This window comes from Haliotis rufescens, unplaced genomic scaffold (genome assembly GCF_023055435.1).
Source record: "Haliotis rufescens isolate VD_foot unplaced genomic scaffold, xgHalRufe1.0.p SCAF_70, whole genome shotgun sequence".
Lineage (NCBI taxonomy): Eukaryota > Metazoa > Mollusca > Gastropoda > Lepetellida > Haliotidae > Haliotis > Haliotis rufescens.
Genome location: NW_025964362.1, coordinates 48,380 through 60,771, shown reverse-complemented (window position 1 = coordinate 60,771; position 12,392 = coordinate 48,380). Strand labels below are relative to the sequence as shown.

Below are 12,392 nucleotides of genomic sequence, written 5' to 3'. Positions count from 1 at the left end.
TTCGCTTTTTAACACCACCCTTGTGCCTATAATCACACTTGGTGTCTTGACATCATCTGACCTTGAAGACGTTCCCCTGCGGTTAAGCCACTTTGTGTTCACACCCTTCAGAACTTCTACTTCGTGGGAACTAACAAGTAAAACCGTGTACAATGTACTTCCTGTCAGGATCACTGTCTTCGTTTCTGTCTGGAAACGCCCGCCCGACATTAGTGGGACTCTCCCTCTATGCATCATCCTGCAAGAGCGCTGACATGTTTTCCAAACAATTCGTTGATACACGAGTATGTGCACGGAATTATTTTACAAATATTTCTGCTGGACGGTAAGGTGAGATAGCTGGAATATTTCAGCGTGCGGTGTTAGCAAACAAAAAGATTTTCCTGTAAACGGTCACTATAACAAAAGCAGTGGGGAGAAAAATCTTGAAATTACGTCATGTAACATGGCGATATCTTGATCTCTTAATCCTATCTCCTTTTTATGTAGCTGTTATCTACAGTTGTTATTTAAAAGTTTGGTTTATTTGGTGACGGTGAGCGGCTTGCCGAAGGTTCATACCCAGGTCTGTTTATTTAAGCTGGGGGCGCTTTAGACGACTTGGCCACCCGTGCCCCTTGTTGTATAAGTTTTATTGTTAACTGTTATAATAATACCATGAATTTGGAACAAGAACGATACTGATTGATCACTCAGAGGTTTCAAATCACAATGACCACCTCTGGTTATTATTATCTGTTTCAATGCTGGGTGCCTTTAACAGTTTACATTACAATACGCATTTCAACCTAACTTATATGACGTTGGGGAAACCTTCTTATGGGAATGAAAGCCTACTGACGTCTATGTTACTGTTCACTCTAATATGACTTCCTTGATACATAGCACGTTCACATAAAAGGCATTCGACGAACTTCTTTATATATACTGAGCATTATACTCGGCGTGATATGTGTTTTACTAAGGACTAACTCTGGCGAACCGGGAAGTTTTATTGTTCACGCCAAAACACTTTAGTTAAAGGGAAAAGGTTGCAAATGTCTTCAGGCACAAGTTCATAGCACAGGTGGCACTGTCGCCTAACGCGTAAAATACGCTGCACGGAGTTGCGCCACTTTGGTCTCCCAGAAACCAATGATGCGGGTTCAACTCCCAGATTCTCCCTGATTACGTTTCCAGGTTTATTTGGGGGCACGGGTGGCCCAGTCGTCTAAGGCGCCGTGATTCGCTGTGCAGAGTTGCGTCCCTTGGGCACGCCAGAAACCTATGATTGTGGGTTCGAATCCCGGTTCGCCCCGATTATGTTTCTAGGTTTGTCAGCACCATACCCGTGCTCGTGGGTTTCACCGAAGTGGTAAACGTCTGAGACCTGCATCACTTCAGGCTTTCCTCCCACATTAAGCTGACACGCCGCGATATAACTGGAATACTGTTAAAAGCGGCGTAAAAACCCAACTCACTCACTCCAGGTTTATTAAGCACCATGCCCGTGCTCGGGCATATAAAACCAGCATCTCTTCAGACTTTCCTCCCACATCAAGTTGACAGGTTGGGTGTAGCTGAAATACTGTTCAAAGCAGCGTTAAACCGTACTCACTCACTCCCTTTGTTGCATAAAAAACTGATTTTTGTTGAGATAGATGTTCAACATGTATATTACTATTGGCCAAACAATCGGTATCGCAACTATTCATGGTGCTGTATAATAAACCAATTCAAGATTTACATTTTAGAATGAACGACTTCGTGTCAAGTGATAGCAATTAATAATGTTTTGATTTTTCCATTTTTGATTTTGGATTTGAGATAACACACTAGCTTAGGGTCAGGTATTATGAACTGTTCTGAACAGTTACACATTTGATTCGGTGTTATGAGCTTTCTTGAAGAGTAATTACAGATTTATTTATATTTCAGATAATTCCCTCAGAGGTTCGTGAGAACCCGGCTCGGCTGTGGGTAAGTACCATTGTTTCCCCTTATTTCCGAGTCTGTTTTTTTTTTTAATTCTGAAACATGCATCCATATTCAACAGTTAACTGGAGAAAGATTGGATGTGTACTGTTAGACCAAGCGAAACACAGCCAACACTTCACTTGTATTGAGCTAGCCGACGAGTGCCACTTGTACATTGTGACAAAAGCACTTAATTGTAATTATACAACCACTCCGACTTAACTATCCCGTAATTACGATGTAACCCTTATGTTATTGCGAATTAAGACCGAATGAAGTGTTTTAGGTTTCTTAAAACCCCATCATCACATGCGTGACGTATGTGTATAATGCCTTCATATGTTTTGAGAAATCAGGCGTATGATGTCTAATGGCGTGTGTGTGTCTTGGGGATGGTTTGGGAGCGAACTCATGTAGGTCTTAAACGTTTACCATTTTGATGATAACCAATAACACAGCGTATCGTGCAGACACACTCACAAACATAGAACCTCCATAAAAGGATCCTAGCACGTTTAAAGGACGTAACTTGAGTGAGTGAGTGAGTGAGTATGGTTTTACGCCGCCTTTACCAATATTCCAGCAATATCACGGCGAGGGACACCGGAAATGGGCTTCACACATTGTACCCATGTGGGGAATCGAACCCGGGTCTTCGGCGTGACGAGCTAACGATTTAACCACTAGGCTACCCCTCTTAAAAGGAAAAGAGCATTATGTTATATTTCTGACAAAAATGAAAAGTATGGTATTTAAAAATCTATTTCGAATTAGTTTAGCACATTATCTTATCCTGCGCGAATAAGACACTAACATAAGTTACTTCCTCTTCCGCCATTAAACCACGTGTGACAATGGGCTTCCTTCACAGCAAGTGGTGGAGTGGGATTTAACACCGCTTTGAGCAGTATTCCAGTCACATCGCTGTGTGTCAGTTTGGAGTGAAGCATGTATATGGTGAAACGATCATGGTGCTGATTGGACCTCAGGTTTCTAGCTTGCCCGTCTGAGGAACGCACCTGCTACTTTGCGGCTCCTGAGTCGAATGATCAGAGTAGTCACGAATGAAGATAACTGTTTTCCTCGAGATGGAGTGTGTCATCTTCAGACATAGCACAGGCAATATCTCATCAAGGATGCTGTCGTGCACATAATCATCTTTTTATGTGAAATGTTGCTGTTGGTTGAAGACAGCATGACATGAATAGTCGACATTCAGTGACGCCAGAATCGTCAACAACTCTATTCACTGTTTACATAAATCCTGGGTGTATAAATATTGACATGTAGAATTTCTTGATCAGTGTTACATCATTCAAGGCCTAGCAACGCTTTAAAAATGTTTTATTGCAGACATTTCTATATTTGACGCATCAGTGACATACACGATGTACGATGCAATTCTTCTTTGATTTGTACCATATGATCCCGTGTATGTTTCATGTGACTTGCCTTTGTGACGCGTGCGACCGGTGGGGCAGGGTATTATGACCTTTTATAGAAAAATATATATTATATTAGGCTCTTAGTTTTAATTAAAATTCTGTTTTTGCAGCTGTAGCTGCAAGATATTCCAGTTTCCACACAATATCCAAGACCCCCACTCCCACAGACCCCCGCTCCCCCAGACCCCTACTCCCCCAGACCCCCACTCCCCCAGACCCCCCTCCCCCAGACCCCGACTCCCCCAGACCCCCAAACCCCCATTCCCCAGACCCCCGCTCCCCCACTCCCCAGGCCCCCACTCCCCCAGACGCCAGACCCCCAGACGCCACTCCCACAGACTCCCGCTCCCCCAGACCCCCACTCCCCCAGACCCCCCTTCCCCAGACGCCAGACCCCCAGACGCCACTCCCACAGACTCCGGCTCCCCCAGACCCCTCTCCCCCAGACCCCCACTCCCCCAGAACCCCGCTCCCCCAGAACCCCTATCTCCCAGATCCCCCACTCCCCCAGACCCCCAATCCCCCAGACCACCGATCCCCAGACCCCAACTCCCCCAGACCCCCGCTCCCCCAGACCCCCAGACGCCACTCCCACAGATCCCCGCTCCCCCAGACCCCCGATTCCAGGTGTTTCTACGACATTTTCAGAGGTTTAACTATGTATGTATTGATTGCAGTTTTAATGAGTACTTGAAAGTCGACATGTTTGCTGAAATGTTTTGACATATTTTTTTTTATTACATTACGAACTAAAGAGTGAAAAATACCATATTTGTGTACAGTCCGCACACGTGGCGATTTTTACGGAAGTACGTTGACGTCATGCGTCTTACTTTATGACGTCACAGAACAATTGTATCCTGGCACCCATAAGGTCGCTTTTGTCCCGGTGGGTCACAGTCGTTGTAATTGCTCTTACAAAAAAAGTCTAAAGAAGTATAAAATCACCGATGTGTAGTATACAGGTGTAACAGACGTGTGGAAGTACCGACTACAGTGGTCTCATGCTTGAAGTGTTTCCTTTCTTTAAATATATGTAGTGTGTTACGTCCACCACTCCACAGGTCTTAGACATGTCCCGGATACCTTCTCTACAGGCAGAGGTGCACAGTGGGTTTAGACGCCACAATTCGCTATGAAGAGTTAAGTCCCTTAGGCATGCCAGGACTCTGTGATCATGGCTTCGAGATCCAGATTCATCCCCATTTATGATCATGTGTGTGTCAGCAAGGTTGTCTCCCCTTTTATGCCAGGATCCGCCCATGTTGGAGTCATCTTGAACAAGTGACAAGTATTAGGATTAATTTTTAGGACGAGCGTGGGGCAAAATGAGGCTTACTTGCGCCCATGGTTTGGTTTGCGGTTGTTGTACAGCTTACGGGCCACGTGGATGTTTGATAATTATACATAATGTGATAGGAGGTCATCTTGCGCCCATGTTGACAAGTCTATGTATTGGAGAGTCGCCTCGTTAGAGAGCTCCATCTCAGCGCGTGACATCTTCCTTACCTGACGAATTTCCTGTTTTTATTGCTGCGTTGCCACCAGTGACCTTACGACTCTCATATTACAAGGTTCTTGATAATTATGTTTTTCTTTCAAAACAAACTGTGGTGACATGGGGTTTTTGTGTGTGTCTGTGTAGTGATATGCTGGGAAACAACAACAATGGGTTTTTTCACAACGCTTCAAGTACCAGACAACCCACCACGAAGGATGCTGTTGTGTGAACAGTGCATAAAGTATTAAACACTTTATCTTAAAAGTGGTAAGGGCGGTAGTCACTCTCGAAAAGAATCAAAGTAAAGTCTAACGACTCTGTTATGACCGTTAAACTTCCTTGTCAACTTCCAAAATATACGTTTTCTCATCGGATTGATGTAAGTTTGTCACGACTGTATTTATGTGTAAGTTCAGTTGGGCTTGGACACGCTATGTGGTGTTTATCTTTATTGTTCAAAAGGTCATACGTAATCTCTGAGAAAATGATGTGGAGGCAACTCACACAATGTGTCAGCTGGGTGTGTGATGCTCCAACAGAGCATGTGAGCATGTGTTGTTGTTTTTATCCGAGGGTGATTATTGAGAATTGCAAAATCAACAGTCCGTGAAGATCCGGGGTAGAATAGGTCTTCAGCAACCCCTGCTTGCTGTAAAAGGCGACTGTGCTTCTCGTAAGAAGCGACTAACGGGATCGGGTGGTCAGGCTCGCTGACTTGGTTGATGCATGTCATTGCATCCCAATTGCGTGTATCGATGATCAATCACTGGATTGTCTGTTCCAGACTCGATTATTTACAGACCGCCGTCTTTTGGCTGGAATGGAGTGCGGCGTCAAACAACACACAAACAAAAAATCAACATTTGTTTTCTTTGAATATTGAAAGTGTATATAGAGAGACTATTTAGTGGGTGAGTGAATGTTGTTTAACGCTATGTCAGCAAGGTTCCTACCGTATTTCGGTTGTCTGTAGTCGAGTCTGGACCAGGCAAACCAGTGATTGAAAGCTACATTATTGAAATTTTAGACAGAGAGACTATTTAGTGGTTGAATGGATTTGTTTAACGCTCTGTCAGCAACATTCCTGCCGTATTTCGTTAGGCCGTAGTCGAGAAAGGAACAGGCAAACCAGTGATTGAAATTTGAAGCAATGGTCCGTGCTAACGAGTGTTACGGTAGAGTCGGATTGACCTGGGGCAAGTGTCATCCTTTGCCCAAACAAGGCAATTTAGAAAGGTAACGATTAAGTTTTACCTATTTTCGTGCCCTTATCATCTGATAAGGATCATTTCGCTGTTTTAAAAGCAGATGATATGAACTCTACCAAAGATATTCTTCTGAGACGATTCCGTTTATGAGAATATTTACAATGTCGAGGTAGATTAAGATGGCAATGTCAAAGCCTACACAATCCATTTTCCCATTGCTGTTCACAGCTAATTCCTACAAACATGTTTTTGGCTTTTAAGAACCTGTACAATTATATTTTTGTGTTTCTATTTTTCATTTTGTCCAACGGAGGGAAGTGTTATTGCCGTGTAAAGTAAACATAAATGTCGAGGGCTCATTTACTCATTTTACTGCCCAGTAATCATTGTACTGTCTGTATTCCACTCACAATGACTCAACCAAGTGGGCCCATATTGCTTTTTAATGTAACTGTAAATGTGAAGGCACAAGAACTTACACGCGCCATCCCCTCTATTCTACACAGCAAGTTTTATACTGGTACAATACTGAATGTCATAGTTAGGATATACATCTTCATTCACAGCCCAGATCCAAGCCAAATGTTAAGGAGAAACCCACTGTCGGAAACATGATCAGGAGATTTGCATTTTAATTGAAATTTAGTCTGTGTTTATTTCAAACTCTATAGTGAGTGAGTGAGTGAGTATGGTTTTACGCCGCTTTTAGCCATATTACAGCAATATCACGGCGGGGACACCAGAAATGGGCTTCACACACTGTACCCATGTCGGGAATCGAACCCGGGTCTTCGGCGTGACGAGCGAACGCTTTAACCACTAGGCTACCCGACCGCCCCTCCAGCTTTATAAACACAAGACCATGTACCTCTGTATAACCAGGAAGACGATGTGAGAATGGGTAGGTGTCAATGGCGAAAAGACCCTTACAGCATATCAGTGTACATTACATTTATCTTGACACGACGATGACGCGGCCATGAAGTCCTTCAACTATAATGACTTCCTAACCGCGATCCTTGGTATGTCAGCGCCATATTGTACTTGTTGGCTTAACTTAAGGGGTAACCGCATCCGTGGTGTAGTGAAAAGAGCGTCTGCCTGGAGAGTGGAAGGTCGGGGTTCGATTCCCGGCCGCGTCATCCCAAAAGACGTTAAAAGATGGTACTTGTTGTTACCCTGGCTGGCGCTCGGCATTGGGGGGCGAAAGATAGGACTGGTCGGCTCGGAGTCAGTATACTGTTTCTGAGTGGGTTATTCATGTTAAACTGCAGCATGGTATCTCAGTGGGCTAGCTCTATAAAACCGGAATTAGTCCGGACTAGTACAAGCAGCCACACAACCTCCCTTTTTCACCTTACCATTCCCACATCAGTGGTAAATGTCCACGACACCACTCAGGGTTCCGCCCACGTCAAGCTAACACGCCCTGATTAGAATGAAACAGTGATCACAGCGACGTTAAACCCAATTGGATGACTGACAAGACCCTCATCAAGTGTGAATGAAGCGCGTATGTGTATTCCCTGTGTTAGACGATTCATTGTCACATACCTTGGTAAATATCATATAATATTATGGAAAGTACACAATTCTGTCCTTGATAAGAGTTCCTGTATTCCCTTCATACGATGCAGCAGGGTACATGTAGCCAAGTGGGTAGAGCTTTCGCTCGTCACGCGGAAATCCCGGGTTCGATACTACGTGCAGCCACACACTACTGTTGGGGACCGTTGCGTTCGGGCGAAGCTGTCCAGTACCGGGAACAACCTCACAATACACACTGTAAGTAAGTAAGTATTGTTGTCCCCTTGTTGAAGTGGTATGTCTGAGATATTCCAAAGAGTCAAAGCCACATCCGTAATTCTATATCACTACACGTACGTGGTTCCGGGTGAGATTCGAAATATCAAATGGTCGGTCTCTATGTCCACTTCCTCTAGGGCTGTGGAGCAAAGTCCACAAAACCCTCCCAATAATCATTATAACTCTCTGCTGAAAGGACATTCGTCACCACTCGCCCCTTTCCGTAACCTGCAAGAAGACTCGTCCCCTAAAGATGAATGTTATGTGCGAAAATACGACAAACTAATCAGAATGCGCGTATGATTTGTACTTGCAAAATAGATTCCAAAGTATAAAGCAATAATAAATCAAGCATAAACACTGATATGTATAAATTTTGTTTTTCTTTTGTACCAGTTGTCAGACAGTTGTAGACGACAGGACAAGTTTATTTGGATTTAAAGGAATATATCACACACCTGATGTGCCCTCAACCATATAAGTTGTTATTTAAAGCTCTTGACAAATGGGGTGTCTGACAAATGGGAGATGACCTTTCTGAATCACTATCGGGCGGTGGGGTAGCCCAGTGGTTAAAGAGTTCGCTCGTCACGCCGAAGGACCGTGTTCGATTTCCCATATGGGTACAATGTGCGAAGTCTATTTCCGGTTCTCTCCCCCTTGAGCGCTTGAATGTTGCTAAAAGTGGCATAAAACCCTACCCACTCACTCACTCACTGAATCACTATCATCTAGTGATGACTCCTGGTGTTCGTGAAAAGAAGTGCGTATCCTGTCTCATCAGCGGCACCGATCACAAACACATGCAAAGGCAAGTGTTCACATGAATACTACTTCCCTCTGTGTCCTATTGCCTGATTATTTAATATATGCTATCAATGAGGAAGTCCGCTATTTGACATAATGGAGTGATGTATTATATTCTAGATCACTAGAGATTGCTTATATTACATTGTAGGCATGTAACTAGGAAGACACGATTCACGGTATTTCAGTGTAAACAAACCACTTCCTACATGCATTGAATGCTTCATGTGTTTATACTGTGACGCTCTACGCTCTCTTATTCAAAACTGTACGGCACAAGCTTCGATATACAGGTAGGTGGAAGCGTATGAATGTGAATCTTAAAAGGAATGAGTATTGTTTTACGCCGCTTTTAGCAATATTTCAGCAATATCACGGCGGGGGTCACCAGAAATGGGCTTTACATATTGTACCCATGTGCGGCATGGAACCCAGGTCTTCGGCGTGACGAGCGAACGATGTAACCACTAGGCTACCCCTCTTAAAAGGAAAAGAGCATTATGTTTAGTATCATAATATGTGTGCGTCAACACCTTGTCACTGTTTATTATAACGCTGTAGAGTTTTATCGCTACTTCGCAAATAGCCATAGCGTGTTAATCATACGGAACTAACGATTGAGGTGAGGTTAGGTGAAATGGGGTCTAACGTCGCTGCTTGTACTAGTCCGGACTGATGCCGATTTTATAGTCCTAGCTCACTGAGATACCATGCCGTAGTTTAACATGAATAGCCCACTCAGACACAGTATACTGACTCCGAGGACATGAAAGTTCGCTATTTAGAGTGACCTCCCTCTGTTTACAATCCTAGCTCCGTTTTAGCGTAAATACATTCGACTGTGACAAATTGTTCACATTCATGAGTATACTAACATTCATGTACATGTATGTAATAGGGCCTGTTTATATTGCTGCTGCCACATATTTGACCCACTGTATTGCCTTTCGATTACTGTTAACCCAATCTTGTGTGTTTTAATATAATTTATCAATTATTTATTAAACTTGTGTGGTTATTTACTAATTTCACAATTTACATCTGCACGTACTCCATTTCTGGGTTATCTTTCGCGTTGCACCCTGGGAAACACTTTTGTTTATGCCCGGGCAGATACCAAGGAGCCATTACGTGGTTAGACTTTCGTCATTCCGATCTTAACTTGGATAAAAGATATGGCAGTGCTATGATGACGTCTTACGTTGTGATTATGCTTTTCGTGTATTTGATTTTACTTATCTTGAAACGGACCTATGTTTATACCCAGTGTGTAAGTAGCGATGGGGCGAGTGGTTCAAGAAATCGTTCGTTCTGCAGAAGATCTGGGTAGAACATGTTCGATGTTTCCTGTCTTAATTGCTTGAATTTTTCTGGATGCGGCTTAAAACCATACACACTCACTGGTATTTAAAATGGCGAACACTCGGGGACACACGCCGCTTAAACATGTATGCTTTAGGCGTCTATGACAGCTGGTTGCCTATCTCGGTGTTTGTCAAGATGTCTACATATTTGTCGGTCGAAACATTAAGCACTCCCTGAACACAACTTCCTTATCTCAACCGGCTGTAACGACCTCACAAGCCAACAAACACACTGCTGTCTATCGGGGCGGTCGGGTAGCCTAATGCTTAAAGCGTTCGCTCGTCACGCCGAAGACCTGGGTTCGATTCCCGATATGGGTACAATATGTAATGCAAATTTCTGGTGTCAAACGCCCTGATATTGCTGGAATATTGCTTAAAGCGGCGCAAAACCATACTCACTCACTACTGTCTCAAGTTTAAGAATGAAAACGTGCCATACACAGTCATTATTCTCCATCTAAGATATATACTATGTTGGGAGCCTGATTTTGTTCAAATAATATGATTGGATGTGTAACTGTGAAGAGTTTCGTCTCTTGGTAGAGCCAGGATCCGCTGATAACTGGTTCGATTATAATTATGCTCCTTGGTCTGACAGCACCATACACATGCCCATAGGTTTTACAAAATGGGAACATTATGTTTGTATTACCTTCACGAAAACACCTAGTCACTCACACAGACCATGAAACATATATATCTAATATAGCCCGTGCAAGTCTATAATAGTCGACAACACAAGATTACTGCAGTAACGGGATATGAAGAGAGTCGCTGGTCTCCTTTTTATTATATTTTATTAAGATAAATATTTTATATGAATATATAGATAGATAGATAGATAGATAGATAGATAGATAGATAGATAGATAGATGCAAGTGGTCGGAACAAAAGAAATAAGTTCCCTTTTCGTTATAAATGTGTTCGTTTTTGACGTAGCGTACTGTGTATGTATATATAATCCTACAGCAAGAACTTCGGGCTTTTCTCCATGCAGCTGACACGCCGATTTAAGTTTAACGCCGCTTGGAAACGTAGCACAGGCAACCGCAGCGCCTGAGGCAACTCTGTCCATGTCATTTAATCATGCATACATCCATGCGAAAAATCTGAAGAATGTACATATTCGTACCACACATCACCCCGTGCGATTAACTGTGTATCCTTGAGGCATCCTGCATATTTCATGACTTCAGTGTGTTAAATATGTAAAAATATTTTGTAGTCATCATTTCTTACGATTTGTGAAAATACCAAAACGTATACGGTGTATATGTTGATATTTGTGTTGCAGCAGTTCGGTTCCTCAGTAGAGTCCCAAGTGAGTGGAGTTACAGTGCGTTATTTCTAAGCGTAGCTGAGTTATGCCCCCTTTCTTATCACGTGTGTACACCTCACTGTCGTCTTTTGACGTCAGAGAGGAAAATCGATTTTCTTATTTTAAAGAAAGCTATTTTTCGTATCGAATGTATAACGTTCTAATTGAGCATACACATACATTTTTTTAAAAATTTGTGTCGTAAAGATATTAGGCAGTATTTTGTTCGCTCACAGTTTCCGTAAAGCTGTTCAATAAAAAATCGCCTCAGTACTTTGCAGTACAGTAATTTGCTGTTTTTAAGCATGACAAATTCTCGGAAAACACTTTTTTCTTTTTCAAACCATTTTTAATATTTACAGTAAAATTGACACCATGAGATAGGAAATGCAATATTCTACGGAGGGGACCTACTGCCGCGCGAGCGCAATTCTCGCTCAGCGTTCACATTTTATGAAATTGCGCGTCAGAAAAATAACTCGGCATCATGGGGTTAAATACGTTAAATATGTTATCAGCTGCATCCCAGCTGTACATGAAACAAAACACGATTCCCTGATGAGCGTGAGTTTAGGTTAGTTTAAAATTAAAACCTCAACGAACTTAGCTTCTTTAAGTCTTGTGTGGGCTTATTCTTCTCGTTGTCATGCCAACACCTCTGTCATGTGAGCCTCCCAAGCTGTTTAAGCTGGGTATTTTGATAAGCCGACACACGGGTAATATTGAATTTGTGTCATCCAACTTGAAAGCGAGACTTGAGAAACGTTTCTTTTTATGTAAAGCGGTGTTTCATTGTTAGAAAAGCTCATTCTGGCTCTCTCGAATCTTGCTGTTGCTAGTAAATTTGATGTTTAAATGTAAAAGAAATTAAATTTCAGAAATTATCTCCAGGGAATCCCCTTACAGTATTCCATATTTCTCGCTTTTTACATGTAGTTGGTAAATGATAAGGCAAAGCAAAGTTTAGGATGTTTCTGGTCCCC

General features: G+C 42.7%; 1 protein-coding gene across 3 annotated transcripts in view; it reads left to right on the top strand.

Annotated features, from left to right (window-relative positions):
- The window catches only part of LOC124135651, a 114,855-nt gene that overhangs the window by 78,716 nt on the left and 23,747 nt on the right, over positions 1–12,392 (top strand). For all 3 annotated transcript variants that reach the window (XR_007219212.1, XR_007219213.1, XR_007219214.1), the window contains one exon: positions 1,918–1,959. The gene's annotated coding sequence lies outside the window, so the exon portion shown is untranslated. The remainder of the gene's footprint in view (positions 1–1,917; positions 1,960–12,392) is intronic.